Here is a 27852-nt window from a genome sequence, read left to right on the forward strand (position 1 = left end):
AAGAGGAAAGAAAACCAAAATTTGATACAAACACACATACAAATGTACTCATAACAAATTAAGGAGGAAACGCTTATTATAATAACAGCCCCTATTTCTGGAACTGGTCACATGGCTGTAGCTGCTAACATTCAGTCCGTGGCATTCCTCAAGGGAAACCAGCTTCTCCTTCATGCGAGGGGTTTTGGCTCCAGTCTGGGAATTGATTAAGGGACCATGACTCTGTTTTTACGGTTCAGGTTAGGCTCTGGTTCACTTGACCTAGAACTTTTCTGTTTATAATGACCAAGTAAGAATTTAGTAGGCTTCTTATTTATTGGATTTCTCAGAATATCATGATCAACTAGCCGACTCCATAGGTCTGCATGAGTCACTATTCTGAATGCTGTTTGATACTACTGTCCATTACAGTAGCCCTTGCTATTGAGTGCCACCACTTGGCCCAGCCACCCTGGGATCCAATTACTCCCATCCTATTCAGGTTTCCCAGTTCAGTGGCTGCAGCTCCCACTGTGAGGTCTGACCTTCAGGGAGCAATTACAGAGCACTTAAAGGACATCAGGCCTCCCCTCACAAATGTGTTTCTCATAGCACTGGGGGTAATGTAGGTCTTCTGGACTCTCCCAGTGTGGGGAAGGAGGTCTTAAATGACAAATCCACTCTAACATTCCAATCTCCTTAAGCCTTTCAGTCCCTTCCTCTACATTAAACCAAGGTAGGCTGGGAAATTTCAGTTCACTGTGGGCCACTTTTTGATCTGTGAATGAGCCATTATATGCAGAATTAAATGCAACATTAAATGCAGAATCTCTCTTAGTGTGCCCACATCAATAAATCTGGCTTGATTCAACCTTATTTGCCTTTCCCCATTTCTCCACACTCTTAGCCCCCATTCACACACACGTTCCCTGGATCCCTGTCTATATAAATTATAAAATTCAATTTTGTTAACATTTATTTATTTTTGAGAGACAGGGAGAGAGAAAGTGCGAGAGGCGGAGGAGCAGAGAGAGAGAGGGAGGCACAGAATCTGAAGCAGGCTCCAGACTCCGAGCTGTCAGCACAGAACCCCATGCAGGGCTCAAACCCATGAACCATGAGATCATGACCTGAGCCAAAGTCAGACACTTAACCAACTGAGCCACCCAGGCGCCCCCAAACTAGAAAATTCAAATAGTTCTTTGGGATTGTAGACTCCTCCCTTATGGATCTCATTTTGTACCTCACCTTTAGGGTCCTACTGAGAATTGAGTCTAGTTATAGGTCTAGAAACAAAAAGGAGTGGTTGAGGTGGGTCCTGAGGAGAAGCAGCAACGTCTTGCATGGCAATCGCCTCAGAAAATGCCATTATAGTTTCGCAGACGTTACAGTTAATGTCTTCCAGCTGAGGGGTCAGCTGGAAGTGGAAAGGCCAGTACCGCTGGAGGTGGGATGCTGTTGCCACTTGGCATGAAGAGGCCATTTCTGCTGGCGGCAAGGAAGTTACTTACAGTGGGATGGGGAGACCATTTCCATGCAGGGTAGGGAGATCTCTTACACTAGCAAAGAGGACTCATCAGAATTTAGGGTCTCACTGCCCTCAATTGCATCAGAGTCTTCCCATATGTCACCATCCCAACCTATATGAGCTGCTTATTTCCCAGTCAAGACCCTCACTTTTATAGTAGACACCTTCCAAAGGTGGCAGTTCAACATACGTTGTAGTTGTGCCAGTCACAGGACGAGATTCTGCCTTGGATTTTCAGCAATCTCAGCCCTGCAACTACTTATCTCAGATAAGGGTCTCCTCCAGGGCTGAAACAGAAGCCTTCAGGTCATTTATACAGTGCTTTAGCTGGGAATTCCAAATCCTTGAGCTCATCCTCTTCTTTTGCTGCTTTGTTCAGAGACATTAGGAGATGCCAACCAATGTCAGTCTACTCAATAGTTTTCCAAAAAATGTTAAAAAGTATCACATACACAATCATTCAGCTGCTTGCTTCTTACAAGTGGTTGATTAGGAGTATCCAATGCAGATATTTTGCAGATCTCTATTACAAGTTCACTCCATGAACTACCAGTGCTCTCTTTACCATTTGAAATAAAGTCATTAATATCATTAAATCTAAACATATGAGAAAGCCAATTCAACCTCCTTTGCTTTTTTGCTCATTCAGCCTCTTAATGGATTAGATGATGCCTACTCACCTTGGGGAAGGCAATATACTTTGCGCAGTCAACCATTTCAAAAGCTAATCTCTTTGGAAATACCCACACACACACCCAGAAATAATATGTAACCAGATGTCTGGGTATCCTATAGTCCAGTCAAGTTGACAAATAAAATTAACCACCGCAAGGATATTTCACTGAAACCTAATGAGAAGGAGGCAGCCCCGGAATGTTGTGAGGAAAAAGCATTCCTAGAAAAGGGAACAAATGCCAATGCCCTGAGATTGCTATGAAGTAGGTATGTTTTAGGAAAAAAAAGGAAAGCCAGTGTGGCTGGAATACAGTGCTTGAGCAGGACAATGGGCAAGATGAAGATATAAGGGAAGCTATAGGTAGATGATCCAGGGCATGGTAAAAGCTGGAGTTTTCTTCTAAGGACAACGGGGAAACGTTGAAAAGTTTAACATAGGGAGTGACGTGATGTGAGGCACATTTTAAAAATACGACTCTGGCTTCTGTACGGAGCACAGACTACAGACACGTTAGCAGTGGAGGCAGAGTGAGCAGTTAGGAGGCTGTTACAAGAACACAGGTGAATGGCGATGTGATGAATAATCTGATGATAGTAGAGAAGTGAGTGATTCAAGATACATTGTGGAGTCAACCTAGTTTGCTGTTGGATTGAAGGCGAATGATGAATGAATTAAAGAGAGCATTTATTACAAAAAGAGAGAGAGAGAGAGATCATTTATGATTATTATTGTTTCGGTCTGTCATAGGGACTTGTGAGAGTCAATTGTTAAATTTTTAGGAAGCTTGCAAGCCACTTGTCCAACATAACCATTATTAATAATTAAAATATGTAAGTTTGTAATTAAATAAACTATATTTTTAAAAAGGTAATAAGCATTCAAAACTCATCAGTTCCTAATTATTTTATTACATGTTTACTATTATTTGCCATCTGGAAGTTATTTATGACTACGTCTCCATTTGCTGGAAATATTACATAGTGGGGAGCTGATGCACATCTTTTCTAAATTCAGTGGCATCACCCTGGTAGCTTGAGATCTCCTACGGTGGCAGTGTTTACGCCATGGAGATTGCAAATGCTACAGTCAGGGTTTGACTTACTGTGTGGTCGACTGTCTAGACTTAAGAAAACAATCGGGGAAATGTTAATAATGCAGATTAGATTTAAAAGTATATTGTGTCTGCAGACGTTAAATTTACGAGTAGCAGAAAATATTGAGAAAATAGTCTGCCAGCATTCAAAAGTATTATCTGGGGCGCCTGGGTGCCTCAGTCGGTTAAGTGTCCAACTTCAGCTCAGGTCATGATTTCACGGTCCATGGATTCAAGGCTTTCATCGGGCTCTGTGCTGATAGCTCAGAGCCTGAAGCCTGCTTCAGATTCTGTATCTCCCTCTCTCTCTCTGCCCCTTCCTTGTTCGTGCTCTGTCTCTCACTCTCTCTCACAAAAATAAACATTAAAACAAAAAAAATTTTTTAAGTATTATCTGATGCAGCACCTCTTCCCCTTCACTGTTTCCTTCAGTCTTAGAAACAAAGCATCACCCAAAAACAATGGTTAAATTGCTGCACTGGGTGGGTAAAAAATAATCTAGCTTTTTGCCTTTTTTTCCCCCCCTATCTTCTACCAGATAGGGGCACATAAGGAAGATTAGATCAGGTCCAGGCACAATTTTTTAAAAATATTTATTTTCTGTAGATGAGTGCACTATGTTATTTGAATTGACAGTCGTACTATAAGGAATTTATAATAGAGCCCCTGGGACCCGAGGGGCCCTGTAAGCATGCTGAAGGCCGGATGTTGTCATGAGCAAACAAGTTCAATGCTCGGTATGAGCTAAACCGAAAGCTGTAAGGGGACAAGGAGCTCAGTCTGTTTGTTCACCAATGAGTCCTGAGAACTTTCAATACTGCCCGACATGCACAAAGCATTTAAAAAGTATGTCCTGACGGGGCACCTTGGTGGCTCAGCCGGTTAAGCACCCAACTTCGGCTCAGGTCATGATCTTGTGGTTCATGAGTTTGAGCCCCAGGTCTGTGCTGTCAGCCTGAAGCCTGTTTCAGATACTGTGTCTCCCTCTCTCTGTCCCTCCCTGCCCCTCACCTCTCTCTCTCCCTCAAAAATAAATGAACACTAGAAAATTTTTTAAAGTATGCACTGAATAAATAAATGCTTTTTGAAATTGTGATACTGAAACATTTATAGGAAAAAGTGTCTCCAGACAGAAGCTTTGAGACCCAGCTGAGGATTTTAAGAAGCAGTCATGCGAGTTAACAGCTAGAGAAAAAGTAACACAATGTGTGTGACTATTTTTTCATGATTGAGAAGGGATCTAAGAAGGAAATAATGGCAATACTGATCTAAATATCCCAGAATGAACTTTATTCCCTTCACTTTTCCTCCTTACTCTCTTCTAGCATCTCCAAAAGATTCAGTAATGTTTGATGGCTTTGCCTGGGTATTTTAACAAAAGCTGATCTCATACTGGCATTATAGCATGATTATTTTTCCAAAAAAACCTGTTCAAAAGACGAGTTCGCTGAGAGAAAGAACAGTCATGGGATTTTTAAAATAATCACTAGCTCCTTTATTTCTAAGTTCTATCTGAAAACCCCACCAAGATTTGCCTTTCCAGTGCCTGAAAAGCAATGTAGTTTTTCTGTATCTCAGAAACTTCTGGAAATGATTGCTACAGCAAATCGTTTCTCAACCACTGTTCACAGTGGCCAATGACTAGCATTCTTGGGTTCTCTAGTGAGCAGAGCCAAACAAGTGACTTCAGGCTTCAAAATCCCAGGAGTGATTTTGGCCTGGCTCTGACTTTCCCAGAAGCAAAATTATCCTCATGCAGAATATATCACAAATCCCAGTGACGACTGCATGTTCCTAGGTTTTAAGAAGCGTCTAAAAAAAAAAAAGGCCTTAGGTCTCCTTCCAAAATCTACTAGCACTCACAGTATTGGACTTTATGCTCATTTGTTACAAAGAATTCTCAGCTCTGAGGTCTCAAGGGTCTCCTGTAATGCATTTTTTTTAGTAGGTAAGTACATTATAATGATGCAGAGGACTCTCCAAATCAAAAACGTACAGAGATTTGCACAAAAAGAAAAAAAAAAGGACTTTTCACTTGACTTTTCTTAAAGGACACTTGTAAACAAGGCTTTTGAGGCATATTTAAAGTATATGTATAGGACAAAGAAATAATTTCTTCATTCCTGGAAAATGAAATCATTAGCCTAAGTGAAAAAAAAAACAAACAAACCAGTTTTACTACACCAGTATGTCAAACTATAACTGATAAATAGACTAACTTTAGTAAGTGTGAGGTTGCCATTTTGGGGAGGATGTCACATAGACATTACCAAAAGCATTCACCGAAATGTGTTCTTCAGCCTTAGGGTATCTAACTGTGTGATGTTGCTACAGCACTTTGTATCAAGTGTGATGTGTGTGAGTTGAGTAGGCAAAACAAAGCACTCTGTGCTGCCCCAGAGTCAAATCCACTTTTTACTCTCTCCAAAGTGCTTTCTTTCTTATGGCTAATACAAGTTTGTCCTTGAACCCTTCCTGACACAATCAAGAAGCAGCTATAAACCATGGGTGCCCTAGGTTAAGACAGTGTTCAGTCGGCTGGAATTGTCTTCCAGTTTGAGACAGGACACCGTATAGCATAGTTACGTGCCCATGTTTCTTCCTGCATTTGAGAAGATGGGAGAAGTATTGACCTTGAGAATATATGTATCCAAATATAGGAGGATTTAAATTCTAAAACCTCTTTTTAAAACCTTCACTTGCAGTATGTATGCATTTGTAGGCATGCGCGCGTACACATGCACACATTTGTACATAGTTATATATATTACCTTTGTAATGCAAGGTATGGTAATTGACTAATGAGTTATCATATTATTTGGTTAAAAAGATTACAACATAGGCCCCACATGGAATAATATTCCCAAGGTATTATTATTGTTACCACTGCTGTTGTTGACTTATTGCAGCCAGCAACAGGTATTGAGGGGACAATTCATGTGCCAGAGAAGCACATTTACTGGCTTGTTTAATTTTCATGTCAAACTTACAAGGTGTATGTGATCATCAACAAAAGAGAGATGAGGAAAATGAGGCTAAGAGACGTTAAGAACCTTGTCTAAGGTTAAAGCATGAAAAAGGTGAAGCTGGGCTTCAGGTCTGGTGTTTGGTCTCTTTGAAGCCTATTTTTCATGCTAAAATAAAATTAGTTCAATATTGAAATCACTACGGACAAAAGTTGATCTTTCTTTGATGATTTAGAAAATAATCTCTATTGTCATAATACCTCTGAATCACCTAGTTGGCCACTAATTACCACAGAGTAGATGGATAAAAATTCAAAGCATTAAGATTTCCAATCATGACAATTATGAAGGTTCACAAATGCAGATATACAAACAAATAGACATAGGATCATTGAGGTGGGATTTATAAACTGCGTCACATCTCTAGCCGATTTGAAAATAGTTTTTACAATCAGGGAAGAAAGCCCTGTATTCATTAATTTATAGTAAGTGCTTCTCCATGTAAGATAAATGTTCCGGAAGAAAATTCTACCATTGCTTTAAAATCCAAGATGCCCTGAGGTGCCTGGATGGCTCAGTCAGTTGAGTGTCCGAGCTCAGCTCAGGCCATGGTCTTGGGGTCTGTGAGTTTGAGCCCTGCATTGGGTTCTGTGCTGATATCTAGGAGCCTGGAGCCTGCTTCACATTCTGCATCTTCTTCTGTTTCTGTCCCTCGCCTGCTTATGCTCTGTCTCTCAAAAATAAATAAATGTTTAAAAAATTGTTTTGATCCAAGATGGTTTGAAGTTTTGCTAATTGCAAACCTTGATGAGGAACAAAGAGAATTTCTGATTAAAAAAAAGATGTGCAGGCACTTGCCTGGGGCACCCAGGGGATCTGAGTGTGTAACAATGAGATGAGATGAGAACTGTAATTGCACAAGATTAGCCAGTAATGATCAGGTAGGCATGGCATTTTGTCCACGGTGATTTCTGTAAAATCCTTTTATTTTCAAGATATTTCTGAGTGGAAATGTCACATAGTACAACTGAGAGGATCTCATAATGATAAAGTAAGCTCTTCTCAAAAAGAAAAATTCATGTTACAATCTTTTGAGTTCATGTTTTCCCTTGATGAAGGCATAGTTTTAGAAAACCATGCTTGAAACAAGGTGGAATTGAGTTAAATGTTACAGAATGCAAGATGTCAAAAGTGTAAAACCTTAAGTAGCAAAACTATAGCTTTCTCCAACCCGTGAATTTTTTACTTACATCCAGTTTGTAAAGCAGCATATCATGTTGGGCAATTTTCAATAAACACACAAGCCCACAATGTTCATATTTATCTCACAACGTCAGTTCCAACACATTCAACAGGATTATTCACTGCCTAGATTTCATTCAGATCGATTTAAGGTCTCCTCTCTATCAGTGCTCAAAACAAACACACAAGCTAGGCAGTCTCTCAACTTCATTCACTCCCCAGCAGCATAATCCTAGACCGTTCCACCTAATTAGAATCTGGGGAAGAAACCAGGTGAGTCCAGAACAGCCTCGAGGTAAGGTTGAGGGACACAAGACCACTGACAGACCCTGACACTCAATAAGTAACAAGGAGAGTAGTCGGAGAACAGAAAAATAACCAGGGCCAGATCACAGAGGTCCTTAAGAAGTGCACAGTGTTAAAGTTATGGGCTATTATCCTCAGATAACATATTTGAGTCCCTCCCTTGACAGAAATTCTCATAATAGAATTTCAAACCCTAAAATAAATGTACCAATCATCTTAGCCACTTCTATTTTATGAAATGAAGAATTTATTTCATTATATGAACATTAAGATGTATTCTAAACCTCCAAAAAGTTCTCTTAGATACGATATTTCTAAAAAGAAGATTCTTTTTTTTTAAATTTTTTAATGTTTTTTTTAAATTTATTTCTAGGAGAGAGAGAGAGAGAGACAGTGTGAGCAGGGGAGTGTCAGAGAGAGAGGGAGTCACAGACTCTGAAACAGGCTCCAGGCTCTGAGCTGGCAGTCAGCACAGAGCTCGACGCGGGGCTCGAACCCACGAACCGCGAGATCATGACCTAAGCGAAAGTCGGGCGCTTAACCGACTAAGCCACCCAGGCGCCCCCTAAAAAGAAGATTCTATAAGTGAAAGGTATGAATGCATCCCACACCCTTAGATACATTTTGAGAGCCTTCCAGTAGCCTACAAATTATAGCAACCTAACCATCGGTAGAGAACTTCACCTCGTGATGGAAATGGACAGGTCACTGAGAAGCAAGCTCTTGCTGCCTTAAAAGCCTTCTACTGTCAGGCTTGCTGAGGAAGAATGGGGAGAAGAAAGAAGTGTTCCATCACTTATAGCTTGCTTTTGGTCATGAAGAGTTTATGAGGTTGCATTAAGTAGTATTTGAATAGCACCTCCACACCTTTTTGTCATGTGTAAATATTATTGCTTTATCTTTTTCATATCTAGCTATATTTTTAGGGCTTTATTTTACACACTATAGGATTTCTTGGCTGAGCAAAGGCTCAGACATGGATATTTCCAGAAAATGAAATTCTGCAAAACCCCTATCTCCACCCAGCCAGTTGTGTTTACTAATTTGTTTACATGTTGAAGAGCATCCTTGGAAAGATTGTTGAATCCAACCAACCCAAAATCTTTGTGCAGGACACTAATCCTCGTTATTGGTCACTTTTTAGAACTTGTGGGATAAACTCGCACTGCACATTGAAGTTTTATTCTTGTAATATTAGTTAGCTTCTGGTTTATGAGAAGTATGTATTTTAAATACTACTTTTGAGGTTGAATCAATCGGTCTTAAAAGTTTAAAGTTTATTGAGCTTTATTGCCAGTAAAGAGAGATCATGACTTCACATGCCTCACTCTGACATTTATTTCTTCTGCTAAAATATCCCTTAAAATGTAGACAAGTTGGGACCCTCAGATACTTCTGGTGGAAATGCAAAATAGTGCAGCCACTTTGGAAAACAGTCTGGCAGTTGAATTGCCATATGAACCAGCAATTCAACTCCTACGTGTATAACCAAAAGAACTGAAAGTATGTATCCACACAAATATATCCACATGAATATTCACAGCAGCAGTACTCAGAATGGCCAAAAGCAGAAATAGCTCAAATGTCCATCAACCAGTGAAGAGATAAATAACCACACAGTGGAATATTATTCAGCCATAAAAGGGAGTGGAGTATTGATACATGCTACCACAGGAAGGAAGCTTGAAAACATTAATCTAAGTAAAGGAAGCCAGACACAAAGGACACCATATTGTATAATCCCACTTATATGAGATGTCCACAACAGGCCAATCCATAGGGACAGAAAGAAGATGGGTGGTAGCCTGGGGCTAGCGGGGAGGGGTGTAGGAAGCAGTGGGGAGTGACTAATAACGGGCAAGGGGTTTCTTTTTTTGGATGATGAAAAGGGTCTAAATTTGACTGTGATGATAGTTTCATAACTCTGAATATACTAAAAACTAATTACACACCATAAATTAATTGTACACTGATTTTACAGTATGTAAAGTATATCTAAATAATATTTTAAAAACTTAGAAAGAGTACATTTGTCCTAACTCTCCACATGGTTTTAAAAGCCAATAGTTGTGTGTAGGGAGGGTAAGTTTCCTATTAGTACTAAAATTGAGGCGCATCTGCACTTTGAGGAATTGTGCAGATGACTAAATCAACTGATATCAAGGAATCCCTCCTGGGTGGTGCAATCTACCAGCCTCAATGTCCCCTACACCTCTTAAATTGAAATGACCCCAACAGAGGTCAGAATGAGACTGAGGGGGCTCTAGGAAATCACAAAGTTGGAGCTAATGAACTAAGAGCGCAGGTAACTAGTACAATTATACTTCTGCATATGCAATGAAATGTGATACCCAAATCCATTCCGTCCCGTGTGTCCACCAAGGTAGCTTGTGTACTCTGGAGAAGCAGGAGTTAGAAGGAGCTAACTCAGGGCAGAGGGGCATGAAGCAGCATTTCAGTTTTATCTTCATGGAGTGAGTACTCATCTCCGCCAGTACCCAGTCCAGGATTATGGTGGTGGTGCTGTTCTTGCCTCATATGAAGAGTTTCATGAACATGTCCAGGACTGTGGGATCCCACAGCAGGGAGTGAAAGCCAGGACCACGTCTTGGATACTTATAGGCATCCTGAGCACTCCCAGAATCCTCAGTGCACAGAATCCTCAGTGCACAGAGGCTCTGTACAAGACTGAATTTCCTGCTATCTGCTTATGTGAGAGTTCATAGCCATCAAGGTACGAGTGCTGATGTCACCAGTGTAGTGGGCACCACTGTTTTTCACCTGCTCTTTGATACAGATCACGCCTCATCTCCAACCATGAAAGCAGAGCTGTTACTGAGGCTACTGGGTCAGGGCTCCTCGTCGGACTTCTAGGACATAGAAGCCAATCAAGTGTCCTCAGAGGAGCCAGTTAGAGTCTTTTCCCAGCCTTTCTTGAATGGAAACTGAAGGATTAATCTTCTTCTTTCTGGTTACATATATGAGGATGTGCCTAAAGTTGCATTAGCNTGCAGAGAGAACTAAAGAGATGGAGAGAATGAGGTCTAATGATGTTCACAACCAGAACTCACCACGCCCTTCCTTCAGTTGCTTATGCAAGCCAAAAATCTCCTTCACTGCTTCAGCTAATTTGAATTTAGTTTCCATCACTTTCAGTGGGGTGAGTCCTGAATAATACAGTAGGGTTATCTGGTTGGTGAAGTCTGGGATAATTCCTATTATAAGAATGTAGATATGACAAGAATTTGACAGACATGTCAATTCTAGTTTTTCTCAATAAACAGGAAGAAAAGACTATATGCAATTCATCGAATAGGGATTTGGGTTGTTGGTGTCTCACATTATTAGGATTCTTTTTTCTTCTCTAATAATATAGTAAGATAATCATTTAAATGTGTGGTATTATTCAATTAATTGAAATATTAGTTAAAAACATATAACTATGGCACTAGAGAAGTGATTAAACACAGCCAGTTTATCATTATGTTTCATAATCTGCGAAAGTGAACTTAAAAATGAGTAGCCTGTTGTACTCCATTAGCACGGAGGAAGAGTGACCAACGTAATTTTTAATAGGAATTTAGACAATGAATAATATAATCACAGACCGTAGAAATGGAAAGATTTAGATCCATTTCACCTGTCAGACACCTGCCCCATTCTATAAAACCATTCCTTTAACAAATATATACTGAGCTCGGGATCTATCATGAAGGCCAGCGGTAAACAAAAACAGCAAAGCCTCTACCTTCTGGAGCTTGTATCTGCCCCCATTGCAATAATTGCTACAAGTTGTATCTCTTTGCTGCTTGTCCTTGTTTTGTATTTGCTACAGAATTAATGGGAAAGTGAGCTCTGTTCTTCACAGGCTCACAGTCCAATAGACACAATTTATATGTTATATGGTAGGATTTTAACAGGCTAGTGAGAGCTGAGACCATTCCCCACCCTGTTATTACATAGTGAAGAACCAGGAGGAACTGGATATTGCTACTAGCGCTGCAGTAACAATATCTCTTAAAGCTTGCCTACTTGAGGCACTAAAACCTCCTTGGGGTCTTTTACTCTATTAAATTCATTTGTTCCTGCCTTAGATCATGGCGGCCGGTGTTTGGTTTTTGTGCTATGGTATTCTGTAGCAAAATTCTGCATTCTAAATATCTTACTGAATGAAATTGATCTTATTTCAGTACTTGTTTAAACCAGCAAGTCTTATTTTTAAGATAAAGCACAAAAATGCAACTCTTTGTTTCACATGTAACTATGTCACATATTTATTTCTAACCATCACAATGCACACCTGATCATGGGCACTAAAATTACCAAAGCCTTTATGCAGGTCTCTGAAGCGCCCTTCCTGTACCTGACTTGCCTTGACACCGTTTTCTATATACTGTCAACTGAAAGGCTCAAGCTCTTAGAGAAGCAGGAGATTCCCATAGAATCTGCCTCTAAAATACTCCTCACATCACTCCATCTTCATTGCTACTGCCCTAGGATCTTTATCTTGACAATGACCTTATCCTCCCAATTGGTGTCCTCTCCTTCAATTGATTCTCAATTGTATCATCAGAATGAATTTTCTATAATGCAAAACTGACACTGTTTACATACCTTCACGGCTCCCTAATTGCTACCTGGATGAATTAAAAATCTCTGGGTAGCTCATGTCAAGTCTTCGAGGTGAGGCACTTTCACTTTAGGCTCCCAAGGTAACCAAAACACCTGCAGTTCCCAAATTACCTTTCCTTTCACACCTTTGTGCCTTTGCTCTCCCCTGGCCCACATCCTCTGCCTGACGATCCATCTGCTCCTTTTTTACCTGGCTCTTGCTTTCCTAGTTTCTCGCCAGGATTCTTCCCAGTATTCTTTGCCATTCATTCCTATGGAAAGTCCACCAAGGTCTTTTTCTCATGGGTGCCCATAACACCTCACAGGAACTGTTTTCAAAGCAGCCATTACACTGTTCTATCATCATTACTTTTCTTCACCTTCTCTCCCGCAGAATGTGTGTATCCTGAGGCAAGGCACTGTGTTTTCATTCATTTTTTCCAATAAATATTCACGGAGTGCTTACTGAGTGAATATGATAAACTAGGTCCCTCATTTTGTGATGTTTATATTTTGACAGTATGTGTCCGGTGGGAAGGGAGGTACAGAGACAATAAACAAAAGATAAAGACAATTTCAGATCCTGATAAAAAGCTATTCAGAAAATAAAACATAGATTAAAAAGTGACTGGGGGTGGTGATTTTTTGAAGAGGTTTCAGAAATCTAAAAGACGAAGAGCCAGCTCTGCGAAGACCTTGGGAAGAAACTTTCAGGTGGAGAAATGGCTGGTACAGAAGCCCAAAGGAAGGGGCCACCTTATTGTGCAGGCAAAACAAAGGTGCAGGTGGTCAGAGCACCGTGACCAGCGGGGAGACTGAAAGGTGATGAGATCACAGAGAACGACAGAAGCAGATCTGGAAGGGTTTTGCAGGCTATTGCATTGGTTTCCTGTTGTGGCTGTAACAAATTGTCACAAATTCTGTGGTTCAAATGACACGATTTGATTATCTTATGGTTCTGTAAGTCAGAAGTCTGACATGGGTCTCACTGGGCTACAACCTAGGGGTCGGCAGAGCTGCATTCCTTTCTGTGGCCCCTGGAGAAGGATCCCTCCCCGTTGCCCTTTCTGGCTTTCACAGGCCATTCTTATTCCTTGGCTTTTGTCCCCTACCCTCTGTCTTCAAAGCCAGAAATGTTGCACCTCCCTGATCATTCTGTAGTTATATCTCCCTCTGACTCTCTTCAACCTCCTTCTTCCATTTTCAAGAACTCTTGTGATTACACTGAGCCGTAACTGAGTCCTCAAAGTCCTTAACTGAGTCACATCCTTTTGCCATGTAAGGAAATATTTATTCACAGGTTCCTGGGATTAGGACATAGACACCTTTGGGGGCCCATTATTCTGCCTACCGCAGACATGGCCAGACATTTGGACCTTATTCTAATTAAAATAAATAATTGCTAGAGAAATTTTAAGCAAAAAAGTGACATGAGCTGGGTTATATTTTTAAGAGTTCATTCTTCATACTCTGTGTATGGACAAGTAGAGGCAAGAAGATCGAGTAGGAGTCTCTCCATAGTCCCCATGAGAGAGTAGATTTGATGAGGAAGATAGCAGTGAAGATGCTGACAACTGTCCAGAGTCAGGAAAGATCTTGGTATAGAAGAGACAGAAATTGTTGATAGATTGGTTGTCTAAAATATGAAAGAGAAGGACCACGGATGGGTCGTAAATTTGGGGCTCAAACCACTGGCGTATGGTGCTGTCATTGACAGAGCATGGTAAAGAACCGAGGAAGAGTAGATGGATCCGGGGCAGAAGGTGAACGTTAAGCTGGAATGGCCGTGTCAAGTGTAGGATAACCGTAAGATACCCCAGGGGAGTCATCAAGTAGGCTGTTGGATTTATGAGTCTGGAGCATGCAGTTGAAAATAAATTCGGGAGTCATCAGCATAACGATAATATTAAAGCCATGAGCCTAGATGAGATCACCCAGGGAGAAAAGGTTGATACAGAAGAGGGCAAGAGCACATCCTGGAAGGCACAAACATTGACAGGCTTTATTCATATTTATAGTCCTAGCACTTAGTCTTGGCACAGAATGGCCCTTGAATAAATTGCTGATGAACACAGGATGAATTGTGGGACCAGCCATTATTAGAAATTAAGTTATGTAAACTTATAACTAAATAGATTATATTAACAACAAAGGTGGTTAATACTCAAAAGCTTGTCACTTCCTAATTGGTTTACTACATTTTTCTATTATCTATGCTCTCGACATAGTTTTGCCTCCTGTAGCTTACCAACTCCACTTTCAGTGCTGCCGTATGGCTAACGTACAGTTGGTCATGGTGGGAGTATTGATGCCATGGAAATTGGCAAATGCTACAAATTAGAGCTTGATTTATTATTTTGTCAATTGTTAGGCTCAAGAAAGTGATAGACAAATGTTAATCATGTAGATTGGACTTAAACGCGTGTGACGTCTATAGTCATTATATTATGAATAGCACAAAAAATAAAGGAAATCTGTTTCTAGTATGTGAAAATTATTAACTGATTAGTGAGGAAGTTGCTCCTATCACTGATGAATGAGTGAGGTTCAAACAAATGTCTTCATTCTTTCCATTTCTCCTTCCTCAGCATAAATAAAAATACCAAACATTAATGTCAGAATTATACTTGGGAATTAATTGCAACCATAGGCCAGCAAGTGATAAAAGCTATGGCAAAAATCAATAAAAGTGTTCAGTGAGAATCAATTGGCTATATGTAATTTATAGGAGCAATGTATATTTTATTACTATGTTTAAATGGGAGCTGTGCTACATATCCTTTACAATATTAAAATGTATAATAAACTACACACACACACACACACACACACACATTTTCCCCCCAGAGGACCAGTTAAACATTAGCCAGTACACCACTGCTTGTATCCAAACCTAACATACATATGATATGATATGCAGTATTAAAATTATTATATTACTATCTATTTGTGGGAAGTCATTAAATACTCATAGCAAATTCATGATTAGTATTTTAAAATGTTGTTAAGTTATGTCATTTGGATTCCAGTAAAATTAAAATGGATCTGTGAAGTATCATAAAACCCAGTGAGGTTGATGGCTATAGCTTCTCTTTATTTGCCTGAATTTATGCTTGACACTTGGTACCGTTTTTCTTCCTACACAGATGCTGAACATCATAGACACCTTAGGAAAAGAACAAGCTAAAAACCTGTCTGGGCTTTCTTAGGAGAATTATCTGCTGAGCAGCTAGTATTTGGACCAGATTAAAACATCTAGGCTTTCACTGTGCAGTATGACCACCACTGACCACACGGGTCTATTTAAACTTAAATTAGTTAAAATTAAATAAAATGAGAAATTTAGTGCCTTAATTAAACTAACCACATTTCAAGTGTTCAATAACCACACACAGCTAGCGGCCACTATATTCGACAGCACAGATTACAGAACTTTTCCATCATCACAAAGAGTTCTATTAGAGAGCATCAATCTAGAAAACGCCTCCCACATAGAAGATGATCGACAGTGATTAACCAAGTGGTTGAAATTTACCCTATTATTTTTAAATGCAAAGACAAAAAACTAAAAAATTTATTTTTCAGGAGAAAAGAAGCCACCGATTATTGCACACATGGATATATCTAGGCACTTAGTATTCAAGGTGGGGACTAACATTACTTGGGCAGCTCCTATGTGTCAGACGTAATATTAGTTACCCTTACAACGGATATATAATTTCCTCACTGAATAAGTGAGGACACTGAGGCTCATAGAAGTTCAATATCTTGCCTTTTGCAGTCAGGCAAACAGGCGGTTGCAAAGCTTAACCCTGTGGTCGGAGTTTCAGATGTTCCTTCTGTACAGCGAACCCTCTGTTCTCTAAGCAGAATCCTGGATGGTAAGTGGACATATTCAACTTTTCTCTGGATATTGGGGACGCCACTGAGTAAAGGCAGTAAAGCAAGAGATCACGGGCATCGGCCCTGCAGTCACAGTGCCTGCTTGGAATCCTGGCTCGGCCTGACACGGACAAATTACTTCGTCTGGTACCTCAGTTTCCTCCTTTTATGAATGACATTATCACAGTACCTAAAGGGTTTTGGGCAATTACATGAGTTAATATTTGTAAAACATGGAGCACCTGGGTGGCTTAGTCGGTTAAGCGTCCAACTCTTGATTTTTGGCTCAAGTCATGATCTCACAGTTTGTGAGACTGAGCCCTGAGAAGGCTCTGTGCTGATGGGGCAGAGCTGCTTGGGATTCTCTCTCCCCCTTTCTCTGCCCCTCCCCCGTGCTTGCTCTCTCACTCTCTCAAAATAAATATGTAAAAAATATTTGTAAAACACTAAAACAGAGCAGAGCATGGAACTGAGTAACTGCAATAAAAGCGCTTGCTGTTAGGATAGATGGCACAGACAGGAAATAAGTCAACATATCTCCCACGGCCAGAGAACAAAATTTGAAACTTAATTCATCCTTATCATTCATTTAAAACCTGAATAGACTTTAACTTATGACAGAGCAAGAGCTGACAGCATCTCCTCTTATTCATCCACAAATGTGGAACCGAGTAGCCTCTCAGAAAAGCCGGCTGAAGGGTACATTTTAAAATCATAGGGTTGTGGCTGGTATTACCCATTTCCAACTGGCACATGAAATAAAACCATGTCTCGTTAATGGAAAATCACATTGACCGGTCTGCCCTCTGTTTTATTATTCTTCGCCTATTAGTAAAGGATAATTGAAAGCAATACATTTGCCTCTTGAACTTAAAGTCTGTTACTTAATCTTTCAATAATTATTTTCAAACTATATTCCATGATATCCACCACTTTGATCAGGCAGCTGATCTATTGTTGGGGAAACAATAGCTATCACTTAACACTCACCAACTGTGCCTCGTGTTCTCCATGCACTGCCACAAACACATACAACAACCAGTCAGAGGTAGACACTACCTTCCATTTGCAGAAACGGACTCATTAATAACTTGCCCAAGGTCACACAGCTAGTCAAGGGAAAACAGCATCTGAACCCAGGTCTTCTTAATTTAGAGCCCACATTACTCTGCCGCTATAAGCAGGAACATGAAATAATATGAAATGGGACAGAAGTATGGGATGTGTCTATTTCATTACCTTCAGCACATCAAAAGCAGAATTTCAAAAAATAGAATAAAAACACGGGTTCCAGGAAAATCATCAGCATGGCTATCCAAAATCACAAAAGACTCAGAATTTTATCTGCTGGATTGCCACTGACAACGCAGGGGAGCTGAGCAGGTGTGAACTCAGACCCAGGCCTACTGACGGCTTGCTACCACTGGGGCTGTGTCCCTTAAGTGCAGGCTTGCAACTGCATGTGCAAGAAAATCAATGCTTTCTGTCAAATACATGGTTACAAAAATGGGACCTCTGTTTCTGCAAGTCTTAAGTGCCAGAAATAAAGCTAAGTTGATTTGTGGATGAGGGTGGAAGTTGTCCCCCCATATGGCCGGCCTATCAGGGGCAGGGCTGACCAACCCAAAGAGAATTCCTCCACATCGGCAAGGTCTCATCCCAAGCTGCTCTCTGCGTCTCCCGTCTCGTCCCAGCTCTCCTTTGTGTGCCCTGACTTCTCACTTCTTGTCTCCTCGGTGCCCACCAGCCTGGCATTCTGATGGACTGGCTTCCTGCCTCTCAGCCCTCTGACTTTGTTCCGCAGTCTGAGGCTTGACTCCTCCATCCTGGCACAGTGCTTGTTTCTTTCTGCACTCCTGGTAACCAAGCTCTTTGGCACTGCCCCCGAACCCCTCCTGGGACCCACTCAGCCCAGCAGACCTGTAAATATGGCTTGTCATGCGGAACTCTGCATCCTCTCCCCACTTCTGGCCTCTGGGAGCCATGCCCTGGATGTCACCGTGCCGATCCATGGCTGCTGGAGCACCTGTGGAACTCAGCTGGACCGGCTTCAATCCCGAAAGTCTCTCCGCCTTGGTCATACAGGCTGTGAAAGGAAGTACAATTCTGAGAGTGAGAAACACCAACTCACCACGGCCATTAGGGCACACACTGGCAGAGCCGATTGCTTCTGGTCCCAGAACGTGTCCACCCTGGCACGGTGACCGCCAGAGTTCTACCCCCAACAGGACTGCCCGGCGTGCCACTCAAGGCCCTGCCAGGCAACTGGGTTTCCTGCTCCAACAGGAGCACTTTATGTCCTTCATGATGTCTACTTCCTAGTCTTCACATGCCTCCTAAGACCAAGAAAGAAATGCCCCAAGAGGAGTGAGGGTGCTCCCGTCTGTAAGAGCCACATTAATACATGAAAGTCCTGGTGGGAGGAAGAGACGGTAGGAGCCAACACTATAGCCCCACTTCCGGCAGGTCTGAGGACTCTTCAAATGCAGGGTGGCTGGGTTGGGACTTGTCACTCAAGCTTTCTCCCGGAACAAGGCTTCAGTTCAGAGAGATGATTGGGTGCAGCACTTGCAGGAGGCATTCAAAAAACAGTGGAGTTTCTGTTCTGTGCTCAATTGTGTCCTGGGCTTTGGAAACGTAGCAGTAAACAATTCAGGTGTCTGTCCGTGGAGGGGCTTACAAACTAGTGGGGAATACAGACATTGAAAACTCTTATGAGTCTTTGCAACAGTATAAATGTTATGAAAGACAATTACAAGGTACAAAGGAACTTATAAAAGGAGATAAGTCTGCTCCAGGAGCTCAGAGAAAGCTTCCCAGAGAAAGCGAAATTTCTTTTTTTTTTAATGTTTATTTATTGAGAGAGAGAGAGAGAGAGAGAGAGAATCCCAAGCAGTCTCTGCATTTGGATCATGACCTGAGAAGTCTCTGCACCATGAGATCATGACCTGAGCCGAGATCAAGAGTCCAACACTTAACCAACTAAGCCATCCAGGGGCCCCGAGAAAGTGATATTTCTGATGGCATTTGAAGGATTAGCAGGTAAAAGAGAGTTGAATGGTATTGGAGAACAGGGGGCAGGTACATTCTAGTCAGCTGGAACAGCATGAGTGAAGTGCCTGAAAGAGTAGAGCATACTGAAAAAAGAACAACTGAAGAAAGTTGGTATATTGGAGAATAGAAAGAGAGAAAGAAATGAGAGCTGAGTCTGAAGATGTAGGCAGGGGCCCAATCATGGACAATGTCTTTCAGGCCACTGAAGTTTTTGTTTTTACTTGGCCTAGTGGGAATGGGAAACAAAGGTTGGTTGTTTTTTATTTTTTTAAGTTTATTTTGTTTTGAGAAAGAGTGAGCAAGTAGGGGAGGGTAGAGCAATTGGGAGAGAGAGACAGAGACAGAGACAGAGAGAGACAGAAAGACAGAGAGAGAATCCTAAGTAGGCTCCTGTTCAGCACAGAGCCAAATGAGAGACTCAATCTCTCGAACTGTGAGATCATGACCTGAGTCAAAATCAAGAGTTGGATGCTTAACGGACTGAACCTCCCAGGTGCCCCCAAAGGGTTTTGATCAAGGGAATGGCATCTTCAGAAAGATGGCTCTGATCATAACATAAGAGTGAATTAGGTGTAATGGAAGGGGAAAGTGGCCATACCTAGTGTGTATGGAGTGTGAGATGTCTGTTGTCAACTCAACACCAGCACCACTGCCTTCCACACCTGACTCTCATCCCAGGCAAGACACTTGGGGATGACATTGTCCACTATTCCTTGCCTGCGGGGCTGCAGCTTAGACTGTGCCAGTAAGAGGTGCTTGTGCAAGGTGTGGAAAGAGGAGAAGACGCAGCAGATCCCTCAGTGGCAGCTGTGTGTGCGTGCGGGCTTCGCAGAGACTTCCGGGTAAGCTCCTGTGAGTCAGCCTCGGCAGCAAGCCACACACCCAAGCTCAATGACATCCAGGTTTTCCTGAAACTTCTGACTGTCAGCGTTTCCCAGGGCTCAGCAGTGGTTTCTCCCAGGCTTGATTACCTCAGTTTATGTATCCAAAGGTTATGTACTCTCTAATCCCCCTGTTAAAACCCTCCTATCTGAACTATCTGAAGTGGTTTCTGTTTTCTTTACTAAACTCCAACTGTTAGACAGTTAAGTCTTGCAGTAGTTGGAGTGAGAGATTAGGGGGCCTTGGTCCGCAGTGAGGATGTGGAAAAGGATGGATTCAATGTATATTTAAGAAGTGGAACCTATAGGAGTACCTGGGTGGCTCAGTCGGTTAAGAAGTGGAATCTATAAGGACATTGTCATTAACTAAATGGAGAGAGGTGAAAGGGCCAAAAATAACCACTAAGGTGTTGGTTTTAAGGTCAGGCAATCTTGCTAACTTTGCCATGTGGTCCATGTAGCTGGGAAGAGGTGTGGATATCAAGCCACCCCAAGTAGCCAGCCCAGCCTGGCTCCTTTCAAGGTTGAAGGGCTGAGGCCTAAAATGAACTAAGGAAGTTAACAGCATGATGGTGAAAAAGATGTGCCCTTTTGCAAGATGTAAAAATCTGTACCCTGGAGATTATGAGCCACTGTAATGAGTTATCATCTTTTTGAAAACTGCTCTAACCAGCTCTGGAGCAGACGAAATTAATTAAGCCAAGCTGTGTCCAAATTTTAACCTAAAAGGAAATTTCTGGAGCAGTTTCACCCTCACCAAGCGGCTGGGGTCAGGGTGAGGGCCATGGACCAGGAGGGAGCAAGGGCTACTTATCAGGGACTTCAGAGGGTGTGAGCACCAAGGAGGAAAACCAAATGTTAATCCACAGGGCAAAGTTCAGAGTCAATTACCAAAGAGAGAAAGTTCAAACGCTACGCCAAAAGGAGAGAAGGTCACAATGCAGGTGATAGAAGATGACAATCACAGACTGCAGATCAAGAGCATATCAAGTCAAGTTGTATATACTTGCAGAGGATGCTGTTGAAGGGGCATTCCCACCAGTATAGGGGAGGGGGGCCAAACTAGGGCAGGGTAATGATGATCTAGACAGTTTACAGGAGCAGGGCAGACAGCATTTCTTTTGCATCCAGGAATGTTTTGATTACAGGAGAACAGGGGCTTACCCATAGACTGTGGTCATTGACTACACTTTCTGGAAAAATTTCTAAAGTGCATTACTAGAGAAGCATAGCTCTGAGTGTATCTCAAATGCACCAAAGAAGGGGCATCCGAGTACTACCTTTGGAACAAGAAATGGCTTCAGGATAACCACTTCGCTTCCTTAGCGATCTCTCCTCTTAGAGAAATTTTGATCTGTTGGATTGGAAGGTTGTTGAAGGCAAGGTTCAGTATTGAATCCCCAGTGCCCGCCACAGTGCACAGCATCTATAAGCACAGAAGATATTCCAGTGGACTAACCACAATTCTCATCCATGTTTCTGTCTGTGGGGAGATACACCCAGGAGTCTAACTCAAATGTGAGCACACCACTGCACGAGATCAAGAATGCCTCACCCCACCGTCTTCCCCATCTCTCAACAACTCCAACTGGCCTCTGGTGATGGCTTCCATGACCTAGAGGGGCTTTACCAAGGAAGGTAGAAGGTTCGGGTGGGGTATCCCCCCCAGGGCTGAGAGAAGAAGGTGGCTGTTAAAACCCTAGACCAGCTAGTGACAACAGGAACCTCAAGCCTTAGATTCCCTATTACTACGCGGCAATGACAAGTTACCTAAAGTATCTAAACTTGAACTTGTCCGTCTACAAAGCGGAGTTCATGGTTCATGGTTCTAGATCAAAGAGTTGGGAGAACGAAATAAGGTTCGTAGGACAAGTGCCTGAATACCTGGGCATAGGAAAGTGCTCCAGAGAGGCGCTCTCTTACAGGTTGGCTTTTCAATGCCAGCCTTTGAGACCAGCCCCGCTGTTCCCATTCTAGTACTCTCCCCTCCCTCTTCTCTCCTCCCCCATCCACCCTGAAGTTACTGTGGCCTACAACAGTGTGTAGAAGTAGATGAAGTACAGCGAGGTAGATGAAGAGCAAAATCCTGGCTGCATGCAGGTGGAAACTCAGTGCATTTCTGCTGGGGGTTGTTTTCTTCCACCCAAATGCCGAGGGCAGAAGGCAGAGCTATGGAGACAGAACAACCAGAGGACAGATGCTGCTACAGAAAAGGGAAGACAATCATTTCCCAGAAAACATGAAGCCGCAATTTGCATTCTACTGGAAGAAGAGCAAACCCCATTAAATTCCCTCTCTAAGCAGCTTTCTGTAATTATTAGCACTTAAGAATACAGATGTTAAAAAGCATGTGCTTAAGGAGTTAGTTAAGCTTGTACAATTGCATATGGAAAGGCTGAAAATTTTCTGAAACTGGTATTAAGTACCCACATACAATAAAGAGACATTGCCAACACACATGGCATAGAAGAGAAAAAGACGACTGGTGAAAAAAAAAAAAAGAAAAGAAAAAAAGGACCTGAACAAGCCATTTGCTTCAGTCAGACCACCACAGAGATGGCTCGTGCCAACCCAATATCCCTTCTCTGCTCCCTCTATTCTAAAAGAACCCCTGCATTGTTGGGGGAGTCTCAACTAGAAAAGTCTATTTCGAGCACTCCCGTAATAGGATTGGACATAGATATAAGCAGAAGTTATTGGGTGGAAATTATTTTAAAAAGCTCTTTATAGGCGATTTTCTCAGCTACGAGGCACTGTTTCATCCTTTCCTGCAGGAGCACCAGCAGCCATCTTCTGACCATGAGGCAGTCCTGAGAATGGATGGAAGTTGGTGGAGAGTGGACCGAAAAGCCAGTCTGGGCTGTTGACAGCACCGTTACAACTTCATGTTACCTTTGGACTCCTTACTTCTATGCTTCATTTATGTGACAGAAAAATCTCTAATATGTTTAAGCTGCTGTTACTTTAACTCGAATGCAGCTCTTAATTGATACTCCCATCTAGACTAGATTTCCATCAGTTTCCTTGTCAATGAGGATTATACGTTAATATCAGAACAATATTCCTTTTTGGGTAATTAGATATGAATTCTTGCTCTAAGTTAACTATTGAATAAAATTTACCAATAGTTCTAAGTGTAGATTAAATCCTCCTTAGCTAGTCTTTCTGTTGCCTTTATAAAGTACCAGAGTCTGTGAGAAGATAGCTCTCTGCACTGCGCAGACACCCTATGAAATCAGTATTCAAGGACCACACCTATGGGCAAGTGAGATAAATGATTGGTTAGTATGTCCTATTCCTATTTGTGCTCCACAGTGCATAAATATGAATCTCTTTGAGAATTTTTTACAGATTTTCATCAGCAGTAACAACGATAGGAGTCAAAAGACCCCATGTTCATGTAGCCTCTCGGGATCCTTCTAGCTAGCTTTCCAGGAGAATCCAGAGCAAAGGTAGGAATCACGTTGTGGAAATCCTTAGGGTCTTGTCCCATGCTCCTCACTCTAGTTTTCCAGGCCTAATCGGTACTGTAAGCACAGGGGCACCTGAAGAGACCAGTGGATACTGCAGGAGAGGAGAGCCGGGGAGCTCCCGCTGTAGTTTAGGTTTTAGTTGTCTCTCTCCTAGTTGTCTTTTGTAAGTAAGAACTCCAGGAATCTGAAGCATATATTAAATTCAGGACCACCGACACGCGTGTTTGTGATAATCACATGAATACAAGAACACAAATGATTTCAGCAGCATAAAACTCATTTCCTCTACTTCATATTACCTGTTCCACAGTGTTATGCAAAGGCTAATAAGTTTACCAACTCCTCAAGCAGTGTTAACACACATATAAAACGTGATTCATGTGTATGTTTACAATCACAGACACATTAATTGGTAGCCTACAGAAAGCCCTAAGTTCTTTTACCAATTAAACAGAGACACTTGTGCTGGTCCCGCTAATTCACTGAGTGCGGAACTGCAAAACCCAACTTCTATTCTGGGATGTGAAATCGGCACCTTCACAAAATAGCATTATCAATATTTAAACGTTATATATGGTTTCTGGTGAGTAGCATCGGGGTTTCCCTCCCTACTAAGATCCGTCTGTGAGGTGGCCTTCTTTCCGTGCTGTGCTTGTCAATACTAACTTGTCACTGAGAGTGGTGTACAAGCTCAGAGAAAGGATTCCAGGGGAAGCTTTCACTGGTCCCTTATCTATCATCCCACTCTGTCTGCCTCCTCCCTTCCTTTTAGCATCAACCCTAAACTTTTCAATGTTTATGAACTCTGCTTAGTGGGGCGTATTTCCCTTTCTGATGTAAAATGATATAGAGTGACTATATATTTTTGTCCACCACCCAAAACATAGGTGACTAAGAAAGGCATCTGTCTAACCAATGGGGTGTTTTCACTGCCGATCAGGCAAGAAAGTCCATACTCTTGGGCAGATCTGGGGTCTTTAAGGCTACTGGAGATGGGTGCTTAGTTTGAATCAAACCGCAAGTCCCGAAACACCATAGTCATCTTCCAGGAGAGTGGTAGGTCTTGCAGAAAACCTCTCTTCTCTATGGAAACTTTAATCCTCTCAGGAGAGTTCAGTTTCTGTTGGAAATCCAAGACTTTGAAAGCAAGTATGGTAAGACCTTCCAAAGTCACAAGGTGAATATGATGAGTGCAGTGCTTTGAATACTTACATGAGAGTGGGGGGAGGGGGTGGGAACTGGGATAAGTGTTCCCTTTCATTAGCGTTTCCATAGGTAGTGATTTCCCTAATGGAAGCAGCAATGGAAATAGCTTCACTATTAAAAAGGCGAAGGAGGGGTATCTTTAATTGAAAGCAAGCCATCACAGAATTCTTTAATTATAGGCTCAAAAGGGTTTCGAGCTCATGTTGTATCTCCTTGGCTTTCGGCAGGACAGCATTAAATCTTCCCAAAAAGATAAGACTCAACCTATTTTTAAACATACCCAAAGAGGGCATTCTAGTCTTCTGTTCCTTTGTTAGGGGATTTTTTTTTTTTTTTTTTTTTTCCTTTTTAACTCCCTAGGCGGCTCCACCGAGGCCGTGCACTCAGGGCTGGCCCGTCAGGTATCCAGCCTTCTCACCAACCATCTTGCCCGAGCGACCGAGTGCTGTGGCAACCAGGCCGCTGGGAACGATGCCCTCCAGGATGTCCTGAGTCTTCTCAATGANCCACAGGTGAGCTTTTCCTATTACTAACCCAAAGTCTTCACATTAGAGTTTGGCTTGGTTTGCTCAGTGGAAATGATGAACAGCTGGTTACCCATTAGCCTCGTCTACACTGTACTTCTTTGTGTCCATCTGCCTGAAATTATAACAATTAACTAGGATATTTGGGTTTAAATCAATAAAGTTGGAGCTAGCTGCCCACTGAATCACTCACTGAACAAAGACTGCCAGCATTCTTTTCCTCATACCTTCCTTTCTCAATCCCAATGCTAACATGCCCCCCTTTCCCACCTCTCTTCCAGCACTGTCTCCATCCCCACTCCAACAACTGTGCACACTGACAATGGTAAATTTTTTGTTAATTTTTTAAAGTTTTTATTTTTGAGAGAGAGAGAGAGAGAGAGAGAGAGAGAGAGAGAGAGACAGAGGGCGGGGGAGGGGGGCACAGAGAGAGGGAGACAGAGAATCCCGAACAGGCTCCACACTGTCAGTGCAGAGCCCGATGCGGGGCTCGAACTCCCAAACTGTGAGATCATGACCTGAGCTGAAACCAAGAGTCAGACACTTAGTTTAACGGACTGAGCCACCCAGGCACCCGGGCACTGGTAAATTTTTTTAACCATCCTTTAAACAGCCAGTTAACATTCCCTATTGGTACTATTACCTCAACAAGGGTAATAATAGTTAAGAGCACAGACTCTGGAGCCCACTCGTGCTTACCTCCTGGGTCTGGGAGCATAGGCACATTTTTGAAATCTCCCTACAAATCTATTTTCTCATCTGTAGAATGCAGATAATAAAAGTATCTACCTGATAAGGTTGTGGGAAAAATTGACGAGTTCATACATTAAAAGCCCCTTAGTGTAGTTTCTGGTTCTCTAATTCTAAATGCCACGAAGTTGTTAGCTATTGTTATACCCTCCTTGCAGGAAAGGATATTAGGAGGCATTAAACTATGTTTCACATTCCAGAAGGCAAGAGTTTGAAGAGAAGGGCGCAGGTTTTAAAGGAAGTGGATAAGCAAGAAGAGCTATCAAAGCGAATGGTGAGGGGCGCCTGGGTGGCTTAGTCGGTTAAGCGTCAGACTTTCGCTTAGGTCATGATCTCGCGGTTCGTGGGTTCGAGCCCCGCGTCGGGCTCTGTGCTGACTGCCAGCTCAGAGCCTGGAGCCTATTTCAGAGTCTGTATCTCCCTCTCTCTCTGACCCTCCCCTGCTCACACTGTCTCTCTCTCTCTCTCTCCTAGAAATAAATAAAAAAATATTTTAAAAAAAGCGAATGGTTAAAGAAAAAAGACAAAAGTCCAGTAAGAGATAAAAGAAAAACTAAAGAGAAAGAGCAAATGCAGGCATTTCATGGGGAAAAGGCAGGAAGAGGAAGAGGAAAAGAAATGAAGAAAAAAGGAAATGAGTAAAATGGTGGGCATGGAAAGGAAAGAAGAAAAGGAAAACTGATAATAACAAAGGAAACCAAAAATTAGAAATGACTGCATTCGCAGTTTGGGCTGGGATTCACAAAGAGAAAGGAATGGAAGAGAAAACAAAAATGTGTACAGAAGTAGGGAAGTTTGGGACGGGATGAGGGGGAGAGGAAACCAAAGTAATAACATGTAAGGCTTCATTTGCAGCAACAGGCCTTTAGGTCTTCAAATTATGAGAAGTGTGCATACAAAATTAACACACGCATGATCTACTAGTCTTCTTTCTCTTTGCCTCCTATTCTTCCCCCCCGCCCCCGCCTTTTCCTTCTTTTCTAAATCGCTTTAGAGTCCGCCCCAGAACCAGTCCCTAAGGTTTGCCCTAGTCAGATGTCTGCCTTGTGTCTTGTGCGCTCTGCCGACAAGGCGGGGATGAAGTGATCAGTCTTTATTTTATTTTCACTCAATACTCCAGCTATCCTTTTCAAGTGAAAATTTAGCTGTGGAGCAAATATGTACAGCTCTTCCTACTTCCAACATTTACAAACCTATAAGGGAAGGTTTCACCTTAAAGGCATCCTCCCCAACCGCTCCGCGCCCAACCCCCTTTCTTGGCCAATTTACCAGCGGAGAGTACTGCAGGGATGTGCCGCCTTAATGCATCGAACTGTCCTCTGCACTAACGAGAATTAACCACCCAACGACTTGAAAACGAGTGAGAGACCGGATCCAGGTTTAAGATAAAATCAGTATTGAAAAATTATTTAAGTGTGAATCATTATTAAATAGCCTGTTTGGTGCAAACTACGTCGTCGAGAGACCTTAACGGGCTCTCTGCACAGACCAAGCGGACGGACCGCGAGCGTCTCCTCTTGCCGGGGTGAGCCTGGGCCGCCGCCGCCGCCGCCGCCAAGGGAGTCACGAAGCCAGACGCGGCGCGTCTCCGCCCAGGACTCTGGAGACCGCAGCAGCGGCGCGCGCGGCCCGGGCAGCTCCCGGAGGCGGGGAGGAGAGGAGCCTCCCGCCCCCACGTGAC

General features: G+C 42.3%; 1 protein-coding gene across 8 annotated transcripts in view; it reads right to left on the reverse strand.

Annotated features, from left to right (window-relative positions):
- The window catches only part of SSPN (sarcospan), a 113730-nt gene that overhangs the window by 81775 nt on the left and 4103 nt on the right, over positions 1 to 27852 (reverse strand). For 4 of the 8 annotated variants that reach the window (XR_013337642.1, XR_013337643.1, XM_077774470.1 and 1 more), the window contains exon 2: positions 18204 to 18369. The exons of the other annotated variants lie outside the window; for them this stretch is intronic. The gene's annotated coding sequence lies outside the window, so the exon portion shown is untranslated. The remainder of the gene's footprint in view (positions 1 to 18203; positions 18370 to 27852) is intronic. 8 annotated transcript variants of the gene reach the window in all.

The sequence above is a fragment of the Crocuta crocuta genome, unplaced genomic scaffold, assembly GCF_008692635.1.
Source record: "Crocuta crocuta isolate KB4526 unplaced genomic scaffold, BGI_CrCroc_1.0 scaffold176, whole genome shotgun sequence".
NCBI lineage: Eukaryota > Metazoa > Chordata > Mammalia > Carnivora > Hyaenidae > Crocuta > Crocuta crocuta.